This window comes from Pseudonaja textilis, chromosome 3, assembly GCF_049901715.1.
Source record: "Pseudonaja textilis isolate UNSWEBS1 chromosome 3, rPseTex1.2, whole genome shotgun sequence".
NCBI lineage: Eukaryota > Metazoa > Chordata > Lepidosauria > Squamata > Elapidae > Pseudonaja > Pseudonaja textilis.
Genome location: NC_141992.1, coordinates 105535833 through 105551389, shown reverse-complemented (window position 1 = coordinate 105551389; position 15557 = coordinate 105535833). Strand labels below are relative to the sequence as shown.

The window sequence follows — 15557 nt, the reverse complement described above, 5'->3', positions numbered from 1 at the left end:
TAAAGAGCTGTTGTTCACTTTACCTGAGTCTTTTGTCTCCATGAGCCCGACCTGCCGATGCTTTCCCTTTTATTTGGACCAAGTTTTTATCAAAAGGTGACACTCTCCATTATACAAAGTCTTCACCTTTTCCCCCTATTTTTTATTTAAGGTTTTTCGAACTTCAATATTCCAACATAATCCAGTCTCCAATTTGTAAACTTTGTTGTTATTATTCTTTGTCAATCTTAAGTCCAAGTTTAGTTTTATACTTATTTATTCCCAAATTATTTTAATCCAATTTCATTAGATCTTTAATTCCAGCTTCTTCCTTTCCCAGTTCGAAGCCCCATTTAGCTGTCAAAAGTATTTTTCTTTTTCTCTCTGTCCCTTTGTAATTTTGCCGCTCACTTTTCCTTTTCTTAAAAATTCTATGTTACCTTAGTCCCGGGGTACTTTTGTTTAGTTATATTGTCCAGTTGTCCCGGTTCAGATGTTATCCACCTCTTTCTTCCCTCCTGCACAAATCTTAGTCGAGCTGAGTCATCCTCTTCGAGATGGCCATTTTAGACCACCGCTGCAGTCATCTTCGGGAGGAAAAAAAACCAAGCCCGGGGGAGGGGAGATGCGGCTCCCCACCATCAGGCTTGCTGCTTCCTCTTACTCCACTGCCCCTCCAAGGCAGTTTCAGCCCCTAATCAGAATGATTGGGGCTCTCCGATGAAAGAGCATGAACGATGGCCACAGAGAGTTGCGATCTACCACCCGTCAGCGAGGAGGCTCCGCCTTCTTCCTCCCAGAATTGCAATCTTTTTAATAACTCTCTCTAAATAATTTTACTTTAAAGGTCCAATTCCAGCAATTTGAATTGAACATGAAAATACACTGAACACAATACACTTGTATAAATAATGGTCATATAATCAGATCCCTTGGCCCCAACCAAAATTGCATAGCTGTTAACATAACAGTGGAAAATTTTTGAGCCATTTTCAAAGTAGCCCCATGCAATGCAGTAGACACATAAGAACATTTCCAACATTATGCAGTTATTGAAGGATCAGAATAAAGCTGGAAGAGACCTTGAAGGTCTTCTATTCCAACCCTCTGCTCAAGCAGGAGATTCTATACCATTTCAGACAAGTGACTGTCCAGTCTCTTCTTAAAAACCTCCAGTGATGGAGTGCCTATGATTTCTGAAGATAAGCTGCTCGACTGGTTAATTGTCCTCACTGTTAGGAGGTTCCAGGTTGCTTCTCTCCTTGATTAGTTTCCATCCATTGTTTCTTGTCCTGCCCTCTGGTGCTTTGGAAAATAAATTGACCCCCTCCTCTTTGTGGCAGCCTCTCAAATACTGGAATAATGCTATCATGTCCCTTCTAGTCCTTCTTTTCTCTAGACTAGCCAAACCCAAATCCTGCAACTATTCTTCATATGTTTTAGTCTCCAGGCCTTTAATCATCTTAGTTGCTCTTCTTTGTCCTTTTTTCAAAATCTCAACATCTTTTTTGCAATGTGGTGACCAAAACTGGATGCAGTATTCCAGGTGTGGTCTTACTAAGGCTTTATAAAACAGTATTACTAATACTTTATGTAGTTCTGATTCTATGTCTCTGTTTATACATCCAAGTGTCAGCATTGCAAGTAATACACCCATAGCACACAGAACTCTGTGGCAGGTAGATTCCTCAAAGAACAGTTTTATTTGGAGATATCATATTGGCACAGACTAGTGAAAACCAACTCTGAGAGTTCCTGTGGTTTTCACCTAATTAAAAAATGAAAGTTTCCCTTTCCTCCAAACAATGTCACATTGTCCAATCTAGGTATTGCTTGGGCCATATCAAAGTGCAAAGTTTCAGAAACAAATTATTACTAAAATTTGATAAAAGCAATGTAAAATGGGATTGGATAAAATACAATTTAAAATGAAATTGGAATACAATATCATTTAAAATGAAATTGGAATAAAATACAGTCTAAAATGAAATTAGAACAGAATACAATAATTTAAGATATAGATAAAATTTTATAAAATTATATTTCAATGTTACCCCTGTGATCTACCCCAATCAGTCCCACATATGCAGATCTCAACTAAACCATTTTGCTTAAGTACTATGTTGTGTTAAATGTTATTTTCAGATTCTGGTCACACATAAGGTAAATTGTTTTGATATGGGGTCATTCATTTGGGCCATTCATTTGGTATGTAGACTGAGGTATTTAATTAAAAAATAAAACTTTCCCTTCTCCTCCCCCCCAACAATAAGTTACATTATCCAATCTAGGTGCTAGCTGGTTGCCTGGGTACTTCTCTCCTCCTCTCTCCACCCAACTATTGGAATGTCCTTGGTTTACAGGATAAACTATTTTGTTTTGGCAACAAAAGTGCAGCTATCTCTACCCCCTCCCCACATTCCTCATCTCCTGTGTGGTAACACTGAAGCCTAAAAAAATTATCTCAGTGAGGCCAGCTTCAGGATTGTATTAGCTTTTTTGGCTGATGCCACATGCTGCTGGCTCATGTTTAAGTGATTATCCACTAAGACTCCAAGGTCTCTCTCACAGTTACTGTTTTTGAGCCAGGTTTGTTGATATATGGTTCCCAGCAGTATTAGTTCTTTAGAGGTAGTAAATCTGACCCAGTTTTGGAAGTAACAATAGATCTAAACCCTGAAAAGGAAGTAGATCTAAATCCAGAAAAATCTGAAGAACTCCCAGGTAATTGATTTGTTTCTTTAAGAAGAAATAATTTACTTAACAATGCGTGACCATTTTTGCCTCATGAAAACCATCCCAAGAGATCAGCTCACACTAAGACACCACTCCTGAAAATGCTGATGATAAAACAAACAAAAAAACAGTTGCATGCCATCACTGCACTGATGACATTTCATTGCAATAGGTAATCTGTATTTCACTATAATGTATAGATTTCATAAATTCCTACAACATCTTGCAATTGCTTTTGTGATGCAATCAAAGCACACCAGGATGGTAGAGCAGAAAGAGTTTCAAGTTGTTCATTAGGACTTAGACTTTCCATCACCTTTCATAAACTTTTATTTTGCAACTTGGAAACATTTAGCTTCTTGATAAAACAAGGAACCATCTAAAGATAAAACAAGAGGGAAGGATCCTTAAGAACCACCTTATCAAGAGTTTTCTCCCTTTACAATGCATATTCAGATCTTAGCAGAGAAGATAATATTTTAATGTAACTGGAATATCCCAGTAATAGTGAAGTTATCAGGAAAAAAATTGGCATTATTGTTACTTTTTCTCTCTCCAATCTCTGCAAGTATGTTTTAAGCAACAACACAGTATTTTTCATTTTGAATACTGCAACAGTGAATCCTTTTACCAGAGTAATTAAGTAGCAGGCTCAGCTTTTATTTATAGATAGATACAATATGGTTGTCCTAGATGCAGATATTGGCTTAGCCTAGTAACAGACTTTCATTATATTTTGAAGCTAGATTTATTCAGAAATACAGGTAATCCTTGAGTAACAACAATCTGTTTAGTGACTGCTCCAAGTTACAACGACACTGAAAAAAGTGATTTATGATTGTTTTTCACACTTTACAATCATTACAAGCATCCCTATGGTCACATGATCAAAATTTGGATATTTGGCAACTAGTCATATTTATAATAGTTGCAATGTCCTGGTGTCATCACATTTTGTGGCCTGATAAGCAAAGTCAATGGGGAAGCCAGATTCACTTAACAACCATGTTGCTAACTTAACAACTGTAGTCATACATTTAACTGCAGCAAAAAAGGTCATAAAATGGGGCAAAATTCAGTTAACACCTGTCTTGCTTAGCACAGAAATTTTGGGCTCAATTGTGATTGTACATTGAGCATTACCTGTATATGGGAAAGGGAAATCATCGGTTTTATCTAAATTACAATTTGGAGTGAGGGAGAACCTTCCCTTAAACCCAGAGATTCATTTAAACAAAAAAGGTTAACACCAGTTATTTCACCATTTCCTTAGTGGTCAATAGAGGCAAAGATTGTTGAAGAAATGATGCAGTCTTTAACAAGAACGTCCTGCTCATCCTTCCTTCATCTCCTGGGATTTCGTCTCTCCTTCTGAAGTCAAGGCACTCTGGTGTTTTTGCCACTGTTCCTCGGCTGCTTTCTGGCTCTTTTGAAGGGTGGTTTTACTATACACCCATATAGTATACACTATACAGTTTTACTATAAGGAGCCTCTGTGGTGCAATGGTTAGAGTGCAGTAGAGGTAGCTGCAGCAAGCTACCTCTGCAGCCAGTTGCCTACAATTTGGCAGTTCAAATCCCACCAGGCTCAAGGTTGATTCAGCCTTCCATCCTTCCAAATGGGTAAAATGAGGACCCAAATTGTTGGGGGCAATATGCTGACTTTGTAAACAGCTTAGAGAGGGCTGTAAAGTACTATAAAGCAGTATATAAGACTAAGTCATATTGCTGTTGCTATAATTATGGTAATGATTATACTTTTTGTTTCAGCATTTTAGAAAGCAGTTGTAAAGGAAGTACAGAGAAGGTAGCAGGACACTGCTAGCTGCCTTTCTTGATGCTTCTTGTTGGTCAGCTGGAAGGAAAGACATTGTGAAGAATTATAACCAGCCAGATTGCTCTTGCAGTTTGTGAAGAGAGGCTGGAGATCATAATAAAGAATTGTTCATATATATGTACTGTACATTCATGTATGTATGTGCCTACATAGAAATAGAGTCAAGTTGAAACAAGTCTGTTTGTGACAAGTCTTGTAATCTGTTCCTTTGTCTGTTTGCAGTTTGCCTTGAACTTTCTCCTATGATGTCACTGCACCCATCTGTAGCAATATAGATATTTGCTGATTAGCAGATTCTATCTGGTCCTCTCCCAAATCATGAAACACGCCATCATCACTTGTAATGATTACATGATTTAACAGATTATTTAATATTGAATAATTTCATGATTTTATTTAATAACAATTACTCTTAATGCCCTTATAAAATAACAAATTTACAGAGCTTGCATAATCCTACATCATATACTATATAATCCTATATCACACATCATTGATATTTGCAGAAAAGTTTTAATATATTTTCTCCCTCATCCAACTTCGGTTTGGTTTTCTGCTGTCATTCACTCACTTGCTTGCTGAGTTGCGGGGGGCGGGGGGGGGAGAGAGAGAGAGAAGCCAACTGAGCACAGATAAAATCTAGGGCTTAAATTATGGTGATAAGAGCAGTGATACATACTTCTCTGCTTTCATTGTATCCACAGATAGCCAGATGGCAGCCTGCTCAGGATGATTAGGACCAGGGAAACCTTTCCAGGACTGTGAGGAATATTCTCAGCATCTGTTAGATAAAATTGTTTGATTTCATTTGGACATGGACACCAGATGGGTAGATACTATGGAAATAATTATGGAAATCACTGAGGAAATGACAGAATTTGACAAAATTACTTCCAAGGTAGTGGACAAGGTCCTTGGTCCTCCGAGTTCTGTCACCTGTGTCCCTCCTGGTTGGTTAGGGTCTCATAGGAGATGGCATGTGATTAGATCTAAGAGGTAATTAATGTCTCTTTGATGGAGGGGATGGTCCTGCCTTCACTGAAAGAGGCAGTGGTATGGACCCTTCTTAAAAAGGCTATCTGTTTTGGCCTGAATGGCCCCCTGCAGCACTCTGCCGGCCAAAATGGGGCAATGGGGCCCAAGCCCCTCCGCATCTCATTTTGGCTGCCAGAGGCACCACAGGCCAGTCCTTTGCTGTTTCCAGGCTGGGCCCTTGCGTCAGAATTAAGAACCCTGTGGGCTGCATTCGGCCCGTGGGCCTTGAGTTTGACACCCCTGATCTAGGCCAGGGATGTCAAACTCAATTTCATAGACGGCTGCAACTGGATTATGGTTGCCCTCAAAGGGTCAGCTGTATGTAAGACTATAATGACTCACAGATGGGCATGGCTAGGTTGTCACAGTTGGGTCGCTGTGACTAGGTAGGCATGGCTGGGTGTGCATGGCCAGCTTGAATAGGGATTCAACCAGAAGACCACCTTTGTCCCTTCCAACTCTTATTCTGTATTCATTTGGGATTGGACTGGATGATTTATTTATTTGTTTGTTTGTCACACATGTACAAGATAACAAGTATGAACATAAACAAGAACAAAGGAAGTAAATACAGAAAAATGGGGACATTAAGACAGGGATGGTAGGCACACCGGTGCACTTATGCACATCCCCTTTAGGCACCTCTTAAGAATGGGATGAGGTCCACTGTAGACAGTTTGAGTTTGAAGCTGTGAGGGGTTGAGGCTGTACCAATGGAGTCGGGTAGGGTGTTCCAGGCATTGACCACTCTGTTGCTGAAGTCATATTTTCTGAAAATGAGTTTGGAGCGGTTTACCTTGAGTTTGTATCAGTTGTTTGCCTGTGTATTATTGTGATTGAAGCCGAAGAAGTTGTTGACAGGCAAGATGTTATAGCAGACAATTTTGTGAACTATACTTAGAACAGACTGCAGGTGGCACAGTTCCAGATTGTCCAGTCCCAAAATTTCAAGCCTGGAGGCATAGAGAATTCTATGGTGAGTGGAAGAATGGAGTACTTTTCTTGAGAAATACCTCTGAACCCGCTCAATTGTGTTAATGTTCGATATACAGTGTGGATTCCAGGTGGATGAGCTGTATTTGAGAACTGATCTGGCAAAGGTTTTTTTTTTTTAAACAAATTTTATTAATTTTTAAAAACATACAAACACACAAAACATAAAAACATAAAAAACCTCTTTTCTGAAGGTTGCTTAGTCCCGGGTTAAAACTCTTCGTACAGACACAAAATCAAATTCATATTCATTTTATATACCATTCCATATCTTAATAACATTTTCAATTTTCTATATAGCTTCTCCTCTCTTTTAAATTTTCTCAATTTTATTTTGTTTATCTCATCTCAATTCGAATCATAATATTATTCTTTGTCTGTTCTACTTCCAGCTATCCATTTATCTTTCTTCTTTAAAGAAGACTTCTCCTGTACACTAATTGGAGTATGACGCCTTTATCTCTTTCCCCTACATTAATAATACATAATATAGAATACATAGCTTACATTGGGATTCTGTTTGGTACATTCTAAAATTATACAATATTCTCAATACCAATACAAATCTATTCATTAATATTAATATTCATTTATATCTTAAACACTTAGCACATTACTTTTCAATTAAATCACATACTTTTATGGGAGCGCCTACTTTCCAAGATTATTCCCCCCACCCCACATCACATATTTTAAATCATTATTTCATTAGGCTGTTCCCCGTTCCCCTACTCCAAGTCTCTCATTTAAAAAAAAAAAAATTCCCTAAAACAACATAGTCGAATCATTAATATTAACAATCTTAAACATTTTACCCATTTCAGTTAAATACCATACCTTTATGGGAACACTTATGCTTTCCATGATTATTTCCCCTCCATATCACATATCTTAAGTCATTGTTTCATTAAAGTGTTCCCCTTTTCTTGACAAAAATTTCACTAAGTTATACTAAATATATCATCACATTTTAGATTGCATATTATTTCCAATTTTCTATAATCATTTCTAAGTACAAATGTAAAAATACAATAATACAATCTTGTGTACCTTTCCAGAATCCCTTTCTCAGTAAATTTTACCCATTATCTCTAAAAAACTGTTGTTTCTTTACATCTTGCTCCCCACCATTGAGACTTCTCATCCCTTCCTTCCTCCCTTGCTTATTCTTCTCCTCGTCGTCTTTACCCCCTTGTCTCTCCACCTCCCTTTTATTCTGCTTTCCTCCTTTCTGTTGTTTTCCAACATAGTATCCCTTTTTTATCTTATTCTTCTCTTTTTTGGTTATTTTTCCAAGTCTTATGGCCCCTTTTTCTCTTTCGCCTTTCCTTCTCCAGCCAAAGTCACTTGTTCATCGAAAATGGCTTCTTCTTTGTCCCAGTCATCCTGTTGCGCATTCAGCTTTACATATGTACAAACCGCCATTTCTAAAAATTGAAAAAGAGTGCCCAAAGCATCCTTCCCTTCTTGCTTTTCTTTTTCATATTTTTGATATACAAGTTTCAATCCATCCACAAGTGATGCCATTATAAAGAGAAAAAGTTTTTCCAAACAAACAACCACCCGCGAGCTTTAATCAGAGGTAATTCTCAAAAGTTCCAAATTCACCAAACAATCCAAACAAGCTGTTTCTTTTAAATACTTTTTAAATATTTTCTCCTTCTTCACTTTCTCTTTCTGGAGTTAAAGTTTAATCACAAGGTTCCATTTAGGATATATCTTTTAAAAGTCTTATTAATATTTAATAATTCTTTAGAGTTCTAGGCAATCTTCTCCTTACTTTCAAATTCTGCTCCAATTTTTTTCCCTCTCCCTTCCCACTCACAGCAAACAAAGTTCCTTTTTTTTAAAATGTTCAGAAATCCATAACCCTTCAGCATTTAAATACCTCCATTGCAGGTTTTCCGATTTCTTTTATGGTTCCATCCGCTGTCACGTTAGGAAGGAGAGTTAAAAAAGAAGAAAACTTTCCCTTTTAGAGTCCCATTCGCTGCTTACAACTCTCTCTGGAAACAATGTATTTTTAGCAACTTTTCAAAAATCCAGGGTACTTTCTCTTGCTTTGCTCTGTCCCGGTCAAAAACAACTTTCACAACTCTTCCAACTTTCTTCCTCCAGCACAATCTTGTCCGGCTGTAGATTCCTTCGTGGTGGCCATTACAGACTGCCGCTCCTCCGCCTTGGGAAAAGGGGGTTTTGCCAGCTGGGGAGGGGGTCTGCAACACCCCCAACCCCTGTCCGGATCCCCCCTGTCTTCAGCTGCCCCTACAGGGCAGCTATATCCCCCAGATCCAAACGGATCGGGGGAACCTTGGCGGCGAGCACAGCAGGGATCGTGCAGTATCACGAATCCCTGCTGCCGCTGAAACCTTGCAAACCAGAAGAGACTGATCTGGCAAAGGTTTTTTTATGCCCTAGTTAACAATTCAATGTTGCCGGAGAAGAAGCTTTGCAAAATAAGGTTAACAATTCTTAAAGCCTTTTTGGCAATGCTGTTACAGTGAGCTCTAGGTCTTAGATCATTTGAAATAAGTACTCCTAGAGTGAGGGCCATCTATGAGATTGCTTCAGCTTAACTTGTATTTGTACTGCGGCACCAAGCTGGAGCTGAAGGAGGTACCAAGGGGAGGAAGAAAACCTGAAAAAACTCCAGTCAAGCCACATGAAATGGCTCTTAAAGTGGAAGAGGTTGTAGAGATCGCCCCTCCAAAAGGAGAGGAGCTGGGAACTCCGACCTCTTCTGGTGAGAGTGAATCTGAATCAGAAGGCGTCTCTCTGGTAAGTCCGAACAAGGGCCCAATGACCATCCCAGTGAGATTAAGGATACCCACATCAGGAGCCCATGGGGAAATGTTGGCCTAGTTATACTCTGGGTGCACAAGGTGCATAATCAGCTCAGAAGTCGTGGAGAAATTGGGTTTAAGGCTAAGAACTTTAAAAACTCCCATAGCATTTTGCCAACTGGATGAATCAGTAGCTGGGGGAGGCCCTGGACATTTCATGATGAAACCAGTGGAAATGACAATGGGGAGAGACTTTGTGTTTTATTGTTGCCCCTGGGGTGGAGCACCCCTTACTTGCCCTGGCTCCAGAAGTGGAACCCCCAAGTGGATTGGAGGAGGGGTGTCAGCCTCTCCGACAAGGGGATCGTTATACATATGCACTGACCCCTAGAAGGGAAGGGGCAATCTCAGCCAAACTCCCAGAATTCCACAGAATTGGCATCCTGGGCAGGGGGATTTAATTTAAAGGAAGTGTTCAGTGAAAATGCATCGGACGAGCTCCCCCCTGTCAATTGCCCAACAGATTGCAGTATTAAAATTCTACCAGGAGTGAAGCACCCAAAACCTAAAGTGTACTCAATGACACCTCGGGAGCTAGAGGAGCTGCAGTCGTTTAGCGATAAAAATCTTGAATGTGGGTTCATCCAAACTGCTAGGCCTCGGGTAGTGGCTCCAGTGTTATTCCACGAGAAGAAAGATGGTTCATTTTGTCTGTACATTGACTATATAAATTTAAATGCGATTTTGGTGGAGAATGTGTATTCCCTTCCATTGATGAAGGACATGTTGGCCCACGTAGCCAAAGGGAGAATTTTTATGAAACTCGATTTGAGAGAAGCTTACTACCGAGTTTGAATCAAGGAGGGAGATGAATGGAAAACTGCTTTTAATTGCCCAATGGGATGTATTCATGCAAATGATAAATGAGGTTTTGCATGAACATTTATACAAAATGATCTTGATATTCTTATTTACTCTGAGACTTGCGATGAACATGTGAAATTAGTACGATCAGTTTTGAAAAAACTTCGAGCTGTACGCCAAGTTATCCAAGTGGTAGCAAGAGAAAATTGACTATTTACGCTATTGTAAATCACATGATGGCACAGAAATGGATCTGGGGAAAGTTCACACCATTTTGGAATGGTCCTCTCCCTGCACCAGAAAGCAATTGCAAAGTTTCCTGGGATTTGCTAATTTTTACTGTCAGTTTATCCCGACTTTTGTGAAAATTACACTGCCTATTACAAATCTCTTAAAAACCAAGGGGGAGGTAAAACAGAAGCCCAGTCGACTGCTAGAGTGGTCCATGGAGGGTCAAGCTGCTTTTGAGAAGCTGAAATGACTTTTTGCAGCTGAGCTAGTGCTAAAGCACCTGAACATGGATGCCCCTTTGTAATCAAGCCGATGCCAGTGATGTAGCGGTGGGGGCGGTGCTACTACAAGCAAACGAGATGGGGATTTTGCAACTGTGTGCATACACCTCCCGTAAACTAACTGAGACAGAAAGAAGATGGGCCATTTGGGAAAAAGAAGCTTTTGAAGTTTGTTGGGCTCTATTAACCTGAAGGCATTTTTTAGAGGGGGCAAAACACCCCTTTGAGATGTGGACGGATCATAAGAATTTAGAGGCTCTAAAAATGCCTCGAAAACTGTCACCTAAGCAAGTTCGCTGGGTGCAATACTTCAAGCAGTTTAATTTTTCATTGAAGTACATTCCAGGGGGGAAGAACTTCATGGCGGATGCACTGTCTAGGCTGCCTCAATATAATAGTGCCCATCTGGAAATGATCTGCCTTATTGTCCCAACTAGACAGCTGACAGCTCCAATGGTTACTAGAGCCCAGAAAAAAGGGGAAGTTGGTTTTTCAAATGATTTATCTGCACAGTTGAAAGAAGCTCTTAAACTTGATGATTGGTTCCTGACTCACTCAAATAACTGAGATGGATTGGCATGGGTGGGGGCTAAATTATACGTGCCAGCAAAGTTGAGAAACCCAATATTACAAGCTCACGATTCCAAAGCTGCTGGACATTTGGGGTTTGTAAAAACCCTACACTTGGTTAAAAGGCAATTTTGGTGGCCTACTTTGAAAAAGGACATTGAAACTTATGTGGCTAGTTGTCCTATCTATGCCTCAGCCAAACGGCTGCTTGGTAAGCCAGCTGGCCTACTACAAAATGTAGCCAGACCAACTGCTCCATGGAAATAAATTTCCATGGATTTTATAGTGGAATTACCTGAAAGCGGAGGAAATACAGTTATTTGTGTGGTAACGGATTTGTGTTCCAAACAGATACATTTCATGCCTTGTGCAAAAATCCCATCTGCAAAAACCTTAGCTAAACTGTTTATTTTACATGTCTATAGGTTGCATGGTGTTCCTGAATGGATAATTTTGAATATGGGTGTCCAATTCACCTTGAACTTTTGGAAAGAGTTCCTGAAATTGTTGGGCTCTGGCCAGGGCTTAAGCTCCACCCACCACCCTCAAACTAATGGGGCTTATGAGAGAACTAACTCAGTATTGGAACAATATCTTAGATGCTATATAAATTATCAACAAGATGATTGGTCAGACTTATTACCATTTGCAGAGGTGGCATATAACAATTCAGTTCACAGTAGTACTGGTTTTACCCCATTTAAAGTTCTTTGGAACAAGACTTTGTACCCATACCTGAGCTTCCACAGGAGAAACCCAATGTTCAGTCATTGAGTGAATGGATAACCCAACTCCAGCTTACCTGGCCAGTTACCCATAAAGCATTGGATGATGCTCATCAAGCTCATAAGAAATTTGCAGAAAAGAAGAGAGCTCCACAAAAACAATATCAAGTAGGGGACAAGGTTTTCTTGTCCACTAGATATTTGCAAACCACACAAAAGTCTAAAAAGTTGGGCCCCAAATATGTTGGACCTTTTCCAATTGAACAAATTATGAATCCAGGGGCAGTCCAACTGCAATTACCTAAAACCCTTAGAAGGATTCATCCTGTCTTTCATGTTAGTTTGTTGACCTCCGACCTAAGACCTGCTCAGGTTGATCCTCCCATTCCTCTATTGATTGAGGGTGAACAACATTTTGAAATTAAAGATATTTTGGATTCTAGGAGACAAAGAGGTCAACTCCAGTATTTAGTCATCTGTAAACAATTTCCTCCTTCCCAGTCGGAATGGGTAAATGAAAGGGATGTTTGAGCCCCTAGGCTCATCTAGGCATTTCATGCAAAATTTCCAGACAAACCTTAAAATTTTGTAGGATGTGTAACATGTATATTATTCTTTTATCTTGTATTCTCTTTCTTCTATAGGGCTAACTCCTCTTTTGCAGGAGGGCCAAATGTCAGCCTTCAAGATTTCTTTCCTTTGCTTTGCATCTTTCAGCTGTCATAAGTAACTGGGGGGGGGGGGGGTGAATTTGTTGTGGGATATGAGCCGGAGGTTTTTGAGAATATACCGTATAAGTTGGGGGGAGTTTCTTGTTTATGCTTCTTTCCTATGCTATGTTCAAGCACACCTCTTTACCAAAATAGGCCAAGGTCAACGGACAGATGCCTACATCATCACCTGAAGATGCTCACATGACATTAAATACAACTTTAATTGGATGGACAGTTTGAACTATTGTGGGTGGGAACATTGCTATCACTTTGTATATGTGATTTTCACACTCAATTCCTCAAATTCAGAATTCCCTTGATGCTACCACTTGATTTCCAGTAAAATATATCTTTTCTCTAATTAATGGAGTCTAACTGTTTCTTTCTTGGATTTTGAATGGAGCACCAGCTGACAGTATGGGTCCTAAGACACTGCCTTGGGAGACACCGCTTGTCAGCATTGGAAGCCATATTGAGACCAGATGCTTCCATGCTGCCACATTTAGAGCCTGGGAAAATGGAAGGGGGGAATTTCTTGGAGTCTATGTAGTTAGACATAATAACATTCTTTTTCTAATTCAAGGTCATGTTATTTTGTGCATAAGCAAGGGGAAGTCTCAAGTTGGGACAGATGGTGATTGGGCATGAAATGTTACGATGGGTGCAGGGGAAGGATTTGTAGTTTTTACTTATTGCAAGGAAGCCTGGAACTTTCAGATTCGGGATTCCCCAGTTGTGCCAGTTTACTGTCCAAAATAAAAATAACTTTTGAGAAGATGTCTGTTTTGGAGTTATTGGTTGGAGTGGAGGTTTTTCTGGAATGCTGACATTATCCCAAATCTCTTTATAGCTATCAGCATCCCAAAAGGGGGCTGTCTGGGGTGCTGAGCCCCAGCACTGACTCAAAGCTGGAGCAGTGCAAAGACTCAGTGAAGATGGAAGAAAAGGAGGAATCTACAGAAGGAGCAGTGGGAACGGATACCGGAGGACTGATTGAGACCCCGTGTCCTCCTTCTGAAGAATTTGTGGAAGCAATTGAAGCTTCAGAGGAAAGACAGAGGCTAGGCACTCAGCCCAAAGAGACTGATTCCTAGAAAAGCTGCCAGACTGAGCTGAATCCAGAGATGGGACCAGAGGAGCAGCTGCCTGAACACCTTTCCTACTCCAGCCTTATGAGGTCAGCCCACAAGCCAGAGTGCAGAGGCATGGGGGCTTTTAAATCAGACAACTCCTGAGACTGGAACCTGTTGCCTCCATCCCATAGCCAATCATTGTCAGAACTCCCAGAGCAATTTCAGCAACTTAAAGTTGGAAAGTTAAGTCTCACAGCCACAACCTCTCCGGATGAGCTGGGCCTTAACTCATCCCACATTCACTTTCTCTAGTCCAAGACTTGACAGTGAAACCAGCATGGCATCGGCTAAAGGTGGCTGAAAAATCAGCTCAGCACAGCAGGGCCAAGCAGCAAGGGAAGATGCAGAAGATGCAGCCAACATTTGGTACGTTACAAATCCCAATTCCTCCCTTTCCACAGCCAGCAGTGAGGTTGCCCCCAATAGAGAGTATTCCCCCAGAATGGGGGATTCTATCCTGGTCACAGGTGGGTCCAATGCCAGTGGATGCCAGCATGGCCCCAAGTAGCAGCAACGATCCCGATGAAGCAATGGGGTCAGCTCAGGCAGCAGGCTGCAGTCACCACCCCCTTTTCCAGCGTGGCAAGGAGTTCAGCAGGTAGCCCCTATTCAACAGATTCCAATTCAGCCGCCCCTCGGAGTACCCCTGCAGGCCCCCCACCGACACTTGCAGCAGCAGCACATCAAATTCTAGCTCAGCCACCCATCAGAATACCCCTGCAGGAGCCCCGGAATACCCCGCAGCAGCACAACAATTTCCAGCTCAGCCGGCGGTCACCATGGTGATCCCCCCAGGCCAGACCCACAAGATTCCAAGCAATTTTTGATGGAAAACATGAAAAAAAACCCTGGCCTCCTCCATCAAGTAACTAAACCAATGAAGCCATGGCAAGAAATTGCAATGGACTTTATTGTGGAGTTGCCAGAGAATGGAGGAAGTACTGTGACTTGGACTGTTATCGACCTATTATCTAAGCAAGCCCACTTTACAGCATGTAATGGACTGCCTTTGGCTAAGAAACTGGTGAAACTGTTCATGAAGCATTATTTATTGGCTCCACAGAGTGCCTCATAGAGTAATCTCAGATCGAGGCATACAGTTTACTGCCAAGTTCTGGATGGAGTTTTTGAAGTCCATTGGGTCATCCCAAGGGCATCCCTCAGCATTCCATCCAGTGTGTAACGGCGCCACTGAGAGAGTGAATGTTATGGTGGAATTAGATGTTATATAAACTATCAACAGGGTAACTGGGTGGATCTGTTGCCATTTGCAGAAGTTGCTTACAATAATGCAGTACAAAGCAGCACGGGCTCGACTCCTTTCCAAATCACTACCGGCATGGATTTTGTTCCTATGCCAGAGTTGCCTAGGGAAACCCCAACATCCATGTCCTTAATGGATTGGATGGAATCATCAAAAAAAAAAAGGTTGGGAGGACACAAAAAAAGCTCTAGTGGAAGCAACTGAGGAATATAAAAAGTAGGCAGACAAACATAGATCTCTCCAACCACCCTTTAAAGTGGGGAACAAAGTATTTTTGCCAACTAAATATCTTCAGTTGAAACTGCCTGGAGTGGAGGTTTTCTGGAATGCTGATACTACTATTAACTGGTGTTGGAGTTGATGGGGCCTTCCTTATTTTGACCATTTGTTGCCTGTTTGAGTCTATCCACTTG

General features: G+C 40.8%; 1 long non-coding RNA gene across 2 annotated transcripts in view; it reads right to left on the bottom strand.

Moving 5' to 3' along the window:
- The window catches only part of LOC148126254 (uncharacterized), a 63119-nt gene that overhangs the window by 41775 nt on the left and 5787 nt on the right, over positions 1-15557 (bottom strand). The window lies entirely within an intron of this gene.